This window comes from Daucus carota, chromosome 1 (genome assembly GCF_001625215.2).
Source record: "Daucus carota subsp. sativus chromosome 1, DH1 v3.0, whole genome shotgun sequence".
NCBI classification, from domain to species: Eukaryota; Viridiplantae; Streptophyta; class Magnoliopsida; order Apiales; family Apiaceae; genus Daucus; species Daucus carota.
In genome coordinates, this window is record NC_030381.2 from 3,155,225 (window position 1) to 3,171,511 (window position 16,287).

General features: G+C 30.7%; 2 long non-coding RNA genes across 3 annotated transcripts; both read right to left on the reverse strand.

Moving 5' to 3' along the window:
• Positions 1-7,778: 7,778 nt before the first annotated feature.
• LOC135151619 (uncharacterized) lies at positions 7,779-9,580 on the reverse strand. The gene is made up of 5 exons (XR_010290341.1): positions 9,470-9,580; positions 9,308-9,366; positions 8,463-8,539; positions 8,078-8,319; positions 7,779-7,990 (listed from the first exon to the last, which is right to left on the reverse strand). It is a non-coding gene; the product is annotated as an uncharacterized LOC135151619 (long non-coding RNA).
• Positions 9,581-11,733: 2,153 nt separating this feature from the next.
• Positions 11,734-15,819, reverse strand: LOC108194717 (uncharacterized). Of its 2 annotated transcripts, none has more exons than XR_010289023.1 (7): positions 15,642-15,819; positions 15,486-15,538; positions 14,474-14,573; positions 14,190-14,353; positions 12,665-12,763; positions 12,178-12,289; positions 11,734-12,089 (listed from the first exon to the last, which is right to left on the reverse strand). It is a non-coding gene; the product is annotated as an uncharacterized LOC108194717 (long non-coding RNA). The 2 variants fall into 2 exon arrangements; XR_001801435.2 differs by having other exon boundaries at positions 12,178-12,293.
• Positions 15,820-16,287: the final 468 nt, after the last annotated feature.

Here is a 16,287-nt window from a genome sequence, read left to right on the forward strand (position 1 = left end):
CCAGTGTGTTGGTTAAGGCTTCCTCGCATACATATGTCAGGGACCAACTCCCTTTATACAATGTGTCGGTAGATAGAGTAGAAAGGCTAGGATAAAATAATGAGAATTGAGAACAAATATGTCATTGTTAGCTTAGCGTTAAGTGTCCAAAATTTATTCCTATATTTTTTCTCAAATCTATTGGATAATGTGCGATTGATTACTTATATAATAATAAATATGTATATAAATCACCCAGTTAAAATCCGTCATGTGGTTTGGGAAAAATAAAATTGAGGACGAATTTTGAGGTACATAGTATTTTTCCAAACAAAATATCATTATTAAATCAATAACAAGGAATTTTTATCCTCTTCATATCAAGGTTTATAGCATATTTTTATAAATTTGCACATAATAATTATATATATTTTTTATACTTTTTATGAAATAAAAAGAGTCGTGAATATTTTTTGTCGAAAAATAGTAAACGCAGTTAAACACCTCATCACAAACAGAAATATCACATGAGTACCCGCAAGGGTTAGTTCAGCTGGTTAAAGAGGGGACATGTATTCTCTTGGTCACACACTCATAGGTTCGAGTCCCGAAGGGAGCGGGGTTCCTACGTTAAAAAATATATAAAATAAAAAATAAAAAAAATATCACATGAGTCAATATCCATAAATTATAGTTAAATTATACGCATTTTAACTAGTCTTAATAATTTACAAAAATTATTTACAAATTTATTATATATCATAAGATTGATCCAAGCCAGTGAAGATAGTTAAGATGATTTTGGTAGTAGGTTGAATAATATCAAATCATGTTAAAAAATAACATAGAAAAAATTTACGTATTCAATTATAAATTTTAAATAGAAAATACCCGAATATCATGTACTTCGAACCATAATCTAATTCAGGTAAATATTTATTTGGATATAATTGATTATGGATTATCAAAAATCTAGTATTTCGATTTTATTTGGGTTAACTTTCCGATTCACATATTTTTTTTTATCAAAATCAAATCGATTTTCGAATTCTAATCAAATTTGATTATATTAGAGCATCTCCAACGACGTTGGTTATAATCGCTGGCTAAATGGGACCTGTAAGACATTATGTAAAATTTGCTAAACCTGTAAGAGCATCTCCAACCATCTAAAACCCTTGGCTAAAAAATGAGTTGGCATACTTAAAATAAAAAAATTTAGCCAACAGCTCCAAAACTCAACTCCAACCATGCTCACCTGTTGTCTATAAATTTAGCCAACCTCCTATGGATGGCTAAATTTGTCGAACCTCTACAGGTCTGTAAGAAAATCTGTAAGAAGATTATACATCATTTATTACCATATTAAACTGATATATTATATTTTAACAATTTAAAATATTAATAACATACTATTTTTAAATTATAGCCAATCAATATAGCCATTACCATTGAAGCAAAATGTCTTACAGGTTCAGCAAATTTTACATAATGTCTTATTGGTCCAATTTAGCCAACCATTATAGCCAACGCCGTTGGAGATGCTCTAAGACATTTTCATTCAGTGGTATTTGCTATATTGGTTGGTTATAATTTAAAAATAGTATGTTATTAATATTTTAGATTGTTAAAATAGAATATATCAGTTCAATATGGTAATAAATGATGTGCAATCTTCCTACAGATTTTCTTACAGACCTGTTCGACAAATTTAGCTATCCATAAGAGGTTGGCTAAATTTATAGACAACAGCTTAGCATGGTTGGAGTTGAGTTTTTCGAGCCGTTGACTAAATTTTTTTATTTTAAGTATGCCAACTCATCTTTTAGCCAAAAGCTTTTAATGGTTGGAGATGCTCTTATATTTGATATTAGTTTTCATGTGATTCTAATCAGATTTGGTTTAGATGGGATTCACTATATTAGTTTATATGCGATTCTAATAAGATATTAATTATTAATATAAAAATTTTATTATCCCATTTTTGATCACTCAATGAAATAACAGTACTATACCACAAAATTTATGGATATATGTAAACAAGCAAATTAGCTAAAATATCTTTGTTCTTTTCTTTTTTGAAAAGTTTGATATTGCCAAATACAAAATTTTACAACATTATTTGATGAGATTTACTTAGATTAACAGTTTTGTTGATTAAATCACAACACCAAAATCATAATAAATTAAGGTCATTTTTGACAATTTAAAAAACCTTTCATTTTCTTAATATCGGTTAAAACCAACATTGCCGTGAATAAAAATATTAAATGATAAATATTTGGTGTTGGGTTTCGGGGCAACAAACGCAGCGGATAATCGACGTAAAATCAAAAATTCCGAAACCCTAACCCGAGGATCCATCTATAAAGTATGGCTGATCATGGAGATACGAAGTAATACCTTGTTGAAGTTTTACGTTAGCGAAAGATGGAGGTCCGGAACAAGCAATCACCACGCAGCCCTCGATCTAAGGATCGCGTCTCTAAGCAGTCCACACGAACGTCTGATCGCCAAAGATCACCGGAGCCGGTACTAGCCGAATGCAGCCTCTCTCTCCCTCTCTAGCCTCTCTCTGATGTAGAGCTGCTAGGGTTTTGTAAAACGAATTTTATATCACTTGACCCTAAATCAATACATCATTATGTATTTATAGGGAAGAGAGAGATAGATGGGCCAAACCCTAATCGGATTTGGGCTTCTCCAAACCTAATCCGATTTCGGTTTTAATATTAAATTCGAAATTCTAATTACTCAATTAAGACCGACTCAATTAAATAATTTATTTCGAACTTAATCATTTAATTTAAATTCAGAATTTAAATTAAAACTCCTTTAAACGTTCAAAGTGTGTGACCCTTTAGGTTATTATTACGTTGGCAATAATTTTAATATCCAATAATAAAATTATAAACAATGAGCGGCATCTAGTAATACATCATTGCTACCCAAGTAATAATAATAATTGGTGATTCAATTAAACCTTTTGTGAATAATGTACAATGTAATATAATCCCTTTAACCTTATATTATAGATCAGACTCAAGGCATGTATTGTGTCATCCTCTTCATCATCTAATCCGAATTTCCTTGATCAATGAGTAGACTATTAAACAAATCAATATTTGAGCACGGCCATGCATTTTATAGTCTCACTCAATCAAGAGGCCAATAATATCACTCCTAAAATAGGAGGGTTAAATCCTTTCTAGATCATTCATATTTCTCATACGATTCATAATATACCCAATGTACATTTCATCATCACCCGGTCAAAGGTAACTTTTAGTGCAACCAAAGTATATTAATTCTCATATAGAAATATAATGATATCAAGTCAGAGGATCATTACATCATTATCACAGTGAGAATTTCCAATGACACTTATTAACATGTAAAATCTCACGGTGGGTCATTCCAGTGCCATGTGTCGATACATGCACTTATGTTCTTGACTTTAGCATCACTATACCTATGATCAATGAGATGTGATCATCAGTCAACAAACATACTAGTCTTAATGCATCATTATTGTCCCTTAACAATAATACTCGACTAGGGACATTTAGGAATATTGATATTATTCTCATAATCTCATTTCTAAGTCACGTACTTAGAGATATAGAATTACATATAATATTCCAAGGACATTTATTATGCTTTCAATTTATTACGCAGTAAATAAAGACATAATAAATATTTATTCAATAATCAATATAACATAATCCATAAATGTCTACGATAGAACACAATAGTATTGTCTCTAGGACACCAATACTAACAATTGGTACAGTTAACACATTAATATACATACGTGCATAAATGAATGTATATACAAATTTCACTAGAAGATCATATCCATAGTGGCATCACTCGTTAGCCTGATAGATATCAATACAAGGACTCGCACATATTTGAAAAAACAACTTGTATCTAAGTTGTACTTCTGAGCAGCTTTGGTTGGGCTGATTTGCCAAGCTACCTTTCGAAACTTCTTGATTCCGAAGTTATATTTCCCTCGGGCATTCCATGACAGCAACATTCCAAAGACTCGAAGACAGAAAAAATGCAGACCTTGCAACTGGGAATCACGGCCTTTATTATCTCCGCTGTTGTTATCGGCCTCTTGAATTCTTTTTACAGTATGTCTTACAGTATTTTTGGGCAACTAATCATCGGCAAGAACAATTTGTGCTCGACAAACACTGATTTACTGAGATATGATGGTATCTCTGACACCTGAGAGTTCAATATTTGGGAAGTCGGGTATCAGTTCGATAATGAATACCTTACTATAGAATGCGGAACAAACAGTCTTAATGATCTGTAAAGACTTATACCACACTAAATTGACAGAGCAAAACATGAACATTTACATTACAGTATGCAGAGTAACAAGGACAGCATAAATATCCAGCATGCTAAAGTAAAATAATCAAATTTGTGAAAGAAACAATACGAACTATGAAGCAATAATCCAATTATTAGGCAAAGAAACCCATACATAATCTCATAGTGGAAGACTATCAACTTAACTAGTCAGTTACATTTTATGTGTTCTGGTTCTTCATGTTCACGTTCGTCTCTTAGTTTTCACTAGTGCTCTTGATGATTGTGTGCGATTCTTGGATGGTGGCGATGGAAGTGGTGTAGTGGTGACTTAATTAGTGCGCGTTGTAATATTAGATTATTCTGATTGACTATTTTTATTGCGTGATATTAGTTTTAGCTTTGTAATTTTGGATATGGTTAGGTTTTAATGGTAGTAATTGTAGAATTTAATTTTGGTTATTTTTGAATGACTAGTTGACTCTTTTAAATTTGTTCATTTTTGGATTTTGACCTTTCTTTAATTTGAATTGTTGTGTTTTATTAAAAGATTAATTGATAGAATCTTTATTGCCGATTATTGTACTTGAATTCCATTATTATCATAAAAGATGGCTTTATTGTGCCTTAATGAGGTATTACTGCACCATTAATAGTTTATTGGTGTATACCAAATTTATGTTGTGATTAGCTAAAATCGTGATAAATTTGTTTATCAAGATTTTGTTTTGTATTTGATTAGATATATCTTAACTATGCTTTCAGATTTTAATTATATTTTCTTATCTATATTTTAAATATTTATTGACATAATTATCAGTTATTTTTTGATAGGATTTATATTTTATTATGTATATAACCAAAGAGATCTAATTATCTCTTTGGTGTAGATTTTTTAATGATTTGTTTTACATAAACTTTTGTTTTTACTTTCCTTATTCTTTAAAAGTTATATTATATTCATATTTTTATTTATGAGTTTGCTAACGCTTTTTCTCTACCTTTTAGATAGTTTTATTATTTTTGTTGTATGTATGAACTTATTATGTTTTCATTTGTATTTTATTTTTTCAGGGTACGCGAGCGGAAGATAGAATGGCGGGACCTCTTATGGTGTTTTCTTATCGAACATTAAAGTTTTATTGTCTAAGTGTCTTCGGTCATCTCTGCATGTCCGAGGGTTAGATATTAAACTTTCTTGAACGAAAAGAACTCCTTGCGGCGGATTTTGTATTCTGATACAATTCGTTATACGAGAAAGTATTTTGTGACAAAAAAAATATGTACATTTGTATCTCTAGTGTGTTGCCACACGATACAGCATTTATTACTGCTGCCTGTACAAAATCCATGCAGTCTTGTATTAAGATGATTACGTGTATACCATCATGGCTACACAAATAGAAGTCAAACTCAGTGGGATGGCAGATGGTCATATCTACAACAGTACCTGATTATACATACAAAAGCCAGTTATTTGCTAATCAGACTAATAAAGATTTTTAAAGATGCAATTGAACAATATGTAACCAGGTGATATGTTGCCACTCCGATCAGTTGATTTCCTGTCATTGTAAATAATTTGATTGCAGCGCCTGGCAGACCTTAAAAACAGATATATCTTCCCATTCATCAAACTTCAACCATAGGGGTAACAAGTGAAGTTACGATCACAATCACGATACACAACAAAAGAGAAATCAAGACGGGGCGTTGTAATTGGATCAGCGCTTTGTCTTGCTCGCGCAGATTGTCGTACTCGTGCTTTGGCATAAAGGCTTGCCGGAGAGCGTTGTTGAATAACGCCATGGATATGTGTTGTTTGATTTGGGGATTAGGGTTCGGAGATGACAAGTTAATTGACTGTCATGTACTCCCTCCGTCCCAATGAATTGTATACAGTTTCCTTTTTGGACGTCCCACCAATTGTATACATTCCAAAAGTAGTAAACTTTTATAATATAAAACATCATTACACCAACTACTTTCTTCCACCGTCTTCATTCTATAATAATATAAACACTATTACACCCACTACTTTTCTTCACTATCTCAAATCTATAATTAAATATAAATGGGTCTCATCACTATACTCACTTTTCACATAACTTTACTCATTTTTTACCTTTTTTCCAGATCTCCGTGTCCCTGGGACGGAGGGAGTACTTAGAACAAGTCATGTGGTTGATGTACCCAGTGCAGGCATAAAATAATCTGAAACCGATTTAGTCCGGTCATAAATAAATCTAAAACCGACTTAATCACGCGCATAAATTAATCGGGAATAATATAAAGGTCCAAAACGAATAATATTAATATTGTTTATTATTCTCCAAATTTTAGTTAATTTATTATTTTTGAGAGATAATTCTGTATGTATTTTTAATTTTTATAAAATATAATTTCATAAATAATTTGATGGAAAAATTTCTAGATATAATTAAAATTTTAATTTCAACTAAAATAGGAAAATGACAAAATGAGTCATGAAATTATATTTTATAAAAATTTAAAATATAAATAAGGAAATTCTTACAAAATTATAAACATATATATATATATATAAATATAAATATATATATATATATATATATATATATATATATATATATATATATATAGGCACTTGCTCAAATGAGAACTTTCTTAAAATGAGAACCGTGAGAACTTTTCTAATTTATCAATATCTCATTCATTTGAAGGGCCCCGCTAGGGGCACCTTCACAAAAAATGTATATAATTAAGGTCTCCACCTAGCTAGCCGAAAAAAAAAAAAAATAAAAAAAAAATCACTGATGACATGGCAGTGGACCTTTTTTTTTGAATTTTTTTTTTGACTAGTTAGGGAGAGACTAGTTTTATATACACTTTTTATATTGGGTACCCACTAGTTTGATGTTTAGATTAGTCAAAATATGATAAATTAAGGAAGTTCTCACGGTTCTCATTTTAAGAAGTTCTCACTGGAGTAACCCTCTATATATATATATATATATATATATAGTTATTGACATTGATTTTAGACGAAAAAGGAAATTGTTCTTGTTTAAACTCTAATCAATTTGATTTTGTTTGTTTAAACTCTAATCAATTTGTTTCGTGACAAATTCATATGTCGCATTCTAGCTTTCTCATCGTTATTACATTCAATCATACATATTATTACAAACATCGTTAAGATATTCTATATTATGAATTATATATTTTGAACAAGCATCGTTAAGATTTTCATCTATATTTTTTATTTTCTTAAAATTAATATATTTAACTAATCATCACTTGCTTGTACATTCATCTAACAATAAAATGTTTTATGTTCTTCCATCACTAAGATCACAAAAACATCCAACTTCGGCACCTAAACAAATGTAATATAACCCGGAAGAAAATTGGTAAATTATGAACCACTGTTCCAAAATGCAGAATCCTGTTTTAACACACACAAGCTTATTATATACATTATACAGGTCAATAAATAAACAGACAAATACTAGAAATACTTCAAGTAACTTAACGGTTACTTGAACATCATCTATTTTAAGTCTTTTGAGCCCTGATCTTACATAGGAATAGCGGGCCTTAGAAAATTGTTTTTCATCATTTTAGCGGGCCTTAGAAAATTGTTTTTCATCATTTTGGAGCATCATCTTCATTGTTTACTGCAAATCATCTTCTTTGTTTACTGCAAAGAAGAATGTGAAAATCAATGACTTTCATACTAGAAAATTTAATAAATTTCAAGCACATTATAACTTAACTATAAGCATACCTTCACCATTTATGAGCCATCCGTCTCCCGGATATTATTAAACAAAACAATCTTTACGTGAATAAGATTGTATTGAGTTTGCTTTATGGCAGGGTCGGCTAGGAGCTTAGCACAAAATTCTAGCCACCTACATAGAGCTCGCTGAGGGAAGATGGATTGTGCTTTGGAACAAGGTCGGAAATGCCTAGAGGTGGTGCCAGCCTCTAGGTTCTTTTACCTCATCAGCTGCATAAACACAAACACTGGACACAGGGCACAGTGGACATATAATATATCTTAGACAAATAAGGACGGAAATTTCATAATTTTGCATATATTGTAGGAAGTGTACATATAAAAATCAATTTTGTTGTTATACAAAAATCAAGCGATGGGTGAGGAATACCATCTCGAGAAATGTTGGCATTTCTCTTTGTCCACTTGGTGCCAATTTTGGTATAATTAATTTTATTCCTTGCCGACCTGACATAATAAATTTCAACATTTCATGAATTACATATTCTACGCATTAATTAAAAAAATTAACAATTATGAGACTACTTCAAACTAATTTATATCCTTTCAGATATCACTATAAATAAAGTTCATACAGAAACCTATAAACGTAAATGCACAGGCTACATACATAATTTATCACAAATTGCAAGATAGTGCCGCTTAGATGCATCCTCTAACAGTGTTTTGAATTAAATAAATGTGATTCAACAAGATATAACACAATAGTATAAACAAAATCTGAATTCTTAATGCCCATCCATTGTTAAATTTCGAGACTGTGTGGTTTCCCTTTATCCTCTCTGTCCAACAAGCAATGATCTCTTATAACAATAGAAAGCTAAAGTATTTCCATAGACATACAGAAATCAGAAAGTAGTTTACTTTTCTAATTAACTTCTACACTATACTACAAGAAAAAGGGTGCTCAAAACAAACACAAAATATTCCGATACAGTTTACCAACACAATCACGATATGTTCAAAACAGACCACAATTACCACAGGTCGTTCAAAACTAATCACAAATTACCCTTATCCAGTGACAAAATATTCCGATACAGCCAACCAACACAATCAAGGGCACGGTCAATCATAAAATATTCCGATACAGCTAACCAACACAATCAAGGGCACGATCTACCAGTTATCGCATATATGTTCAAAAGAGACTACAATTAAATGAGATTTAGCTAGTCAATTAAACAAGCCTTTCATTGCAGATCAGAATTTTACCCACTGAGGCAGCAATAGAACAAAGTTTTGTTTTTCTGGAGCATCTTCTTCATTGTTTACTGCAACAAAAAAAGCGATAATTAGCGAGTTTCTAATCAGATAAATTAGCTATAAAACAATCGGAATTGAGAAATCTAAGGCTTAAAAACACGATACATATACCTGTTTTTGGGCGTCGAAAAGAATAACATAACGATTTTGAAACATCGATCCAGCGATTCAGCACTGAATTAAGAATACACTCGGCGTGCCCTAGTCTAATTGGGAAGCCGCCGCCTTAACCTGCACGAGGAGTTTACAGGTGATTTTATACCTAAAACATATGGGCTAGGGTTTCTTATGAATAATCTGAATGGGCTTTTTTTAAGTGATGGGCTAGAGTTTAATCTGAATAATCGGAATGGGCTTTTTTTAAGTGATGGACTGTTATTGTGATTGTTCATAAACACGTTTGACAGTTTTTATTTTGAATCAGATTAGATGATGGTGAAAAGCTCGGTGGCGATATATACTGATTTTCTTCACTAAATCATGGATCAAGTTCTCCGTAGTTTAAAATTTTTAAAAATGTTGAAAGTTTTGATATTTAAGCAAATTTATTTTAAAATATATGATAATAAATCCATTTATAAAAAAAATAATAAATTTAAATTTAATATTAAAATATGTATCATATTATAAAAAAATATTAAACAAAAATAAATAAAATCCATCAATTATAGGTATAAGGTTTGAAAAAGATATAATTTATTTTTAAATATTAAATATATGTCTGCTAAATTTTATTTTGTATAATAATATTAATTATTTAGCATGCAATTTATATCAAAATATAATAATCGAAAATATGGATATTTTGTAGTTTGAATCACTTTTCACTAAATTTCATATCAAAGTTTTTGATATACATTTTTTCAAAAAAAATATGATCATAGTCTCGGAAAAAAAAGTAAGTCTTTTCCTATATCAAAATATTTTAAATGAATTTTTAAATTCTAATTTGATATTTATTAATGTAGGCAGTTTTTATTTTTGATATATTGAAAAAATTAGTTTTGAAATTTTCCTCCAATATATCCGAAACTCAAAAAAGGTAATTTTTATTTTTGATATTTTCAAAATTAAAAATATAATTCGAAACTTTCTTCCAATAATTTTGATACAGAAAAAGGTAGGTAGATTTTATTTTTGATATACTGAAAATGATAGTTCTAAAATTTGCTTCTAATATACCCGAAACTAAAAAAGTAGTTTTTATTTTTGATATTTTTCATCCAAAAATTTCAGAAAATTGGAGGAAAAAAAGTAAGTTTTTTTTTCGATATCAAAATAATCGAAAAGAAATTTCAAATTCTGATTTGATATTTATTAAGTTAGTTAGTTTTTATTTTTGATATATAGAAAAATGAGGTTTTGAAACTTTCCTTCAATATCCGAAATTGAAAATGGTGATTTTTATAAAAAAAAAGTAATGTAGATAGGTAGATTTTATTTTTGATATTTTGAAAAAGATAGTTCTAAATTTACTTCATCGCGTAATATATTATTTATGTTCCAATAGGCATAATCACAAATTCTGCTCACTCGAAGTCGAGTCCAACCCGTGACCAAGGATACAAGTCTTCGCTTTTAACCTAGTTGAACCAACCCTTTCCGGCAAAATATGTATTTGATATGGGGCTAAAAATGCAAAAACCGAAACGAAAATGAGATATATTTGAGGCATATGGTCGAAAAGCTTGAACATGTTTGTAAGTTTTCTAAATTAGGGTGAGACTCTTTTATATATTTCTAAATTATAAAAAATCGTGTTTTTCAACCCCCCCTTTTTGGGACACAGTTTAAACTTTAAACCTCATTATCTTTGTATCACCATCAAAATGAGATCATTCATCTTTTTATAACCGTCATAATTAACTTTGGAAGATATAAAGTTCTCATATTGACTTGCATAGGAAACTGGAAGCTCATACTAATATCAATAAATCTTCGCGTACATCCTTATGCACTACTAATTCACTACCTATAATTTAGGAATAGTTCTAACTTATACCCACGGCTAAGTCTTCAGGATTTCTTATCACTTCAGGTTAACTGTAAATTAAAAATACACTTACAAAAATTATAACCTAAATCTTTTTTTTTTCTATTTTATTTATTTAATTTATTATCACATATTTCACTTTTATTATATAACCTTTATATAATTTAATGAGCCTAATATATCTATAAAATAACTAATATATATTCTTTATTATAAAATTTTAAAGTAATATATTCTTCATACTAATATATTCTTTTACATTTGTAAAATTTGACATTCTTTATTATAAAATTTTAAAAGTAATATTAATTACATATACGTCAAGTGAGTAGCATGTAAACAATGAATCTTTTTTACAAAGTGCTGAATCGATCCTCTGTCATCACACAAACGTATTATATACATTATATAGGTAAATAAATAAACAGACAAATATAAAAACTACTTGAGTAACTTAGATTTTAAGTCTTTTGAGCATTGATGTTACATAGAAATAAGAATAAGACAATATGGTAAGGAATACATTGGTAGGTTAAACTACTTGGAAAAAATCATCTACGTTGCCAGCTTTTAACTTAGTTCTTGCAATTTCAAAAGTTCCCGATATGTCGCGTTGTTTTATCTTCAACGAAATAACCAAGTAGACAAGCAGTAGCTTCTTAATAGCAGATAAGTAGCAGATTAGCCAGCCTTAGATAACTGTTTTCCATCTTTTTGGAGCATCATCTTCATTGTTTACTGCAAGAAAAAATTTGAAAACCAGTGAATTGAATACTAGAAAACTTAATAGATTTTCAAGTACATTATAACTATATAACAAGCATACCTTCACCATCTCTGAGCCATACGTATCCCGGATATTAAACAAGAGATAATCTTCACGTGAAAAAAGATTGTACTGAGTTTGTTTTACAATACCTCAAAGTGTGTACGAAAACCTACCTTTAAAAAGAAGCAAAGATATATCAAAACTAATAACTTTCAACCAAACTATACAATATACAATATAGTACGACAGAGAGTTTAATACTTCCTCTGTCCCGGTTACATTTTAACCGATGTTTGACTTTTTAACACGTATATTGAGATGCAAAAAAATAATATCTACACTGAATAAAAAAAAATTCAATTCTTATACCAAATAATAGTTTAGATTCTAAACGTTTAATTTATATGTATTTTATAAAGAATTATTATGTTTAGATGTGATTTTCTTAACACCTTAAAATACATGTAAAAAAGTCTAAAGCAGTTAAAATGAGACGGAGAGAGCATATAGAACAAGATATTTGTGTGCACATAAAGTCTCTTACCTCAACAATATTTCCTCTAGGAAGGCCGACACCCAATGCAATGTCCAATGTCAGACATGCCAACAAGTTAGAATCTCCAGCATGCACCATTCCAAATAACTAAAATAAGAGCAAAATTATAGACTTCAAACAACTAATTAACGACCAAAAAATTATGGCTAGGAACAGGATACAGTAAACAGAATACACAAAATAACAAGTATATATCACATTTCCACAATGACAATTAACATAAGCTGATAACATTACCGTAAAAAAACACATAAAACCCTTCCCACCACTAATACACTTCTTCTATCCCTGTCAAACAACACCTCAAATGTTCTTCGCATATAATTCCTACGTTTTTTGCTATAAATTACCCTACAGCACAACGAAGATGCCCAGCCTGTGATCGCATAATTGGGACCGTGTATTGGGACGAGGATGAAAAGAACATCATCGGTGTGTATCGGTTTCTTTCAGACAAAAGTGGAAGCGTTAAACTCCTTTAATAGGTCTTAGCAGAAATGTAATTAAAAAATAACTGGGGTATGCTTGTCATTTCACAAGTACTATTTAGGTATATTTTTCCCGTGGTTGGCTTATTATATATAGTAGTAGATTGTTCTCGCCAATTGAGTGGTGCGGATAAAAATGTTTGATACTTCTACAGACATACCAAAATTTAATATTTTTATATTAATTCCCTAATTTTTCTAAATTAATATATTTATCAATTCGCAGTTTCAGACCGATACCGGAAGGATATGATAATAAAATTTTCATTTTATAAATTTCTTGTACATTAATCAATAATATGTTCTCTGTTCTTCCACCAATAACTTCACGAAAACCTTAACTTTGGCACCTAAGCAAATCCTACAAAATCGGTAGAAAATTGGTAAACTAAGAAAAATCATTCCAAAGTACAGACTCGATCTTGGGTTAACAAACACGTATTATATACATCGTTTAGCTCAATAAATAAATAGACAAATATAAAAACTACTTTAAGTAACTTGCACGTGCTGAACATCATCGATTTTAAGTCTTTTGAGCCCTGATTTTACATATATGGGAATAAGTATAAGACAATATTGTAAAGAATACATATGCAGAACTGCATGGAAGAAGGTTATCACTTTTAACTCGGTTCTTGCGATTTCAAAAGTTCCACGATGTGATGCTTCATTCGTTTCATCTTTCTCTTTGTAGAAGCCAGTTTAATTTTCATATGACCTTCTTGGTTATCTTTTGTACAAGTGGTATTGCAAGTGTTTTCACATTAAAAGCTAAGAGAAAACACCTTTAAAGTTAAATTCTCAAATTTTTAATATTTAATCAATGGTGGACAACAAAAACCAATATGATGATTAATTCCTATCAACAATCTTATCATGTCTTTTTAGAAATAAAATGATATACAGGTATGGGAAAAAAGACCCAAGAACTACAGGTTAAACTAATATATTTGGGTCAATTCATAATTATAGATAAGGGAAATCATTTATATGTTAATGAATTAAGTAAGAAGTAGATCTACCTTCAGCAATTGTGTGCTCTTCTGATGTTCTCTCGCACACAGTTGGCCGAGTCACAAGGAATCCCTCGCAGTGGTCACAAATTATCTCCCATTTAATTGGTGCAATTTCATTAAATGGGTTGCCAGCCTTTGGGTTCATTTGCCTCATATCAGCTGCATGACCACTGGACACAAAGAGTACATTGGACATATAAAGCTTGTTAGAGAGATAGAGATTGAATATCACGATTTTGCATATACCGTATGAAGTTTGTACATGTAACAAATAATTTTTGTTGTCTTACAAATATCAAGCAAAGTGGGAATTCCGCAACGAAAATGTTGGCATTTCTCGTTGTCCACTTTGAGGCGGGTTTGGTAGAACTACTGTTTTCCCTTGCCAACCTGACATAATGAATTTCAATATTTCACGAATTACATATTCTATGCATTAACTAAAAAATTGACAGATATGAGAGTTCTTAAATATTAATATATGTGCTCTTAGATATCACAACAAATAAAGTTCATATGGAAACTTATAAAAGTAAATGAACAACATACATATATAATTGATCCCAATTGCACGATAGCGCTGATTCAAATGGATCTTCCCTCGATGTTATAATTTAAATAGGAGGCCGTTTGGAGACATGCATTTCATTTCAAATGACAAGATTTAAGTTGTCATTTCAAACACTCAAATTTATACAAATTTTTGAATGTCTGGATTTCAAATGTAAACCAAATCCACATTCCCAAACAAATTATTTGATCAAATTCAAAATTTCAAATGAAATCCAATTTCCCAAACAGGCCATAAATGTAATCCAACAAGATACAATAAAATCTTATCAACAATATCTGGATTCTTAATGACCATTAATCGTTCAATTTCGAGATTATGGCTTCCCTTTATCATCTCTCCAATAAGAGTAAGTATTTTCATAGATAGAGAATAAAAATTAGTTTAGTTTTTCAATTACCTTCCATATTATAGTACAAGAACAAGGGCGCTCGAAATTAACACAAATTACCCACTTATGTTATGACAAAATATTCCGATACAGCTAACCAACACAACCAAGGGCACAATATATCATAGGGTTAGTTACCAGCATTCAAAACCCATCAATAAATCTGACCACGTATATGTTTAAAACAGACCACAAAAAAATCCGATCAAGGACACGATCTATCATCAGCATAAAGCCGACCACTACCAATTGTCACATATATGTTCAAAACAGACCACAATTAAATGGCATTTAGCTAGTCCATTAAACAAGCCTTTCATTACAAGTATCAGAATGTTACCCAATCAGGCAGATCATTGTTTTGTTTTTCTGGAGCATCTTCTTCATTGTTTACTGCAAGAAGAAATCTGATAATTAGTGTATTTCAAATTAGATAAATTAACTATTAAACAATCAGAATTGAGAAATCTAGGGCTTCAAAACACAACATATATACCTGTTTTTGGACTTCGAAACAGATAGCATCACGAAACGATTCAGCACTTTACACTCAAATAGATACATACACACACGATTATCATAGATCGTTGCGGCGATGCCCTAATCTAACTGAAAAGCCGCCGCCTTAACCTACACGACGAGTGATTTTATACCTAAAAATAAATTGGGTTAACTAAAAGGCCTGGGCTTTCTTATGAGTATTGGACTTTTCCGTGAGTTATTTTATAAAAGGTCCAGGTACATGTCATACATAAGTCATCGGCTTTCTTATGAGTAATGGACTTTTTCGTGAGTTATTTTATAAAGGGTCTAGGTACATGCTATACATAATTCAGGACCACAGCTTCTTGGCCGTTGGATCTAGCGATGAGGATTATCACAAAAATTTGATATGTCCGGCGCAAGAAAAAAGACCCTCAACACTCTTTAACTGTTGGACAGGAAAAATGACCATGTCCATGATTAAAAAACGCCGGACATAACTTGTTCCGTGCTTAAAAAATGCTATCATGACTCTTGAATATTCATCGAACGGTCATAAACCAGTGTGTTGGTTAAGGCTTCCTCGCATACATATGTCAGGGACCAACTCCCTTTATACAATGTGTCGGTAGATAGAGTAGAAAGGCTAGGATAAAATA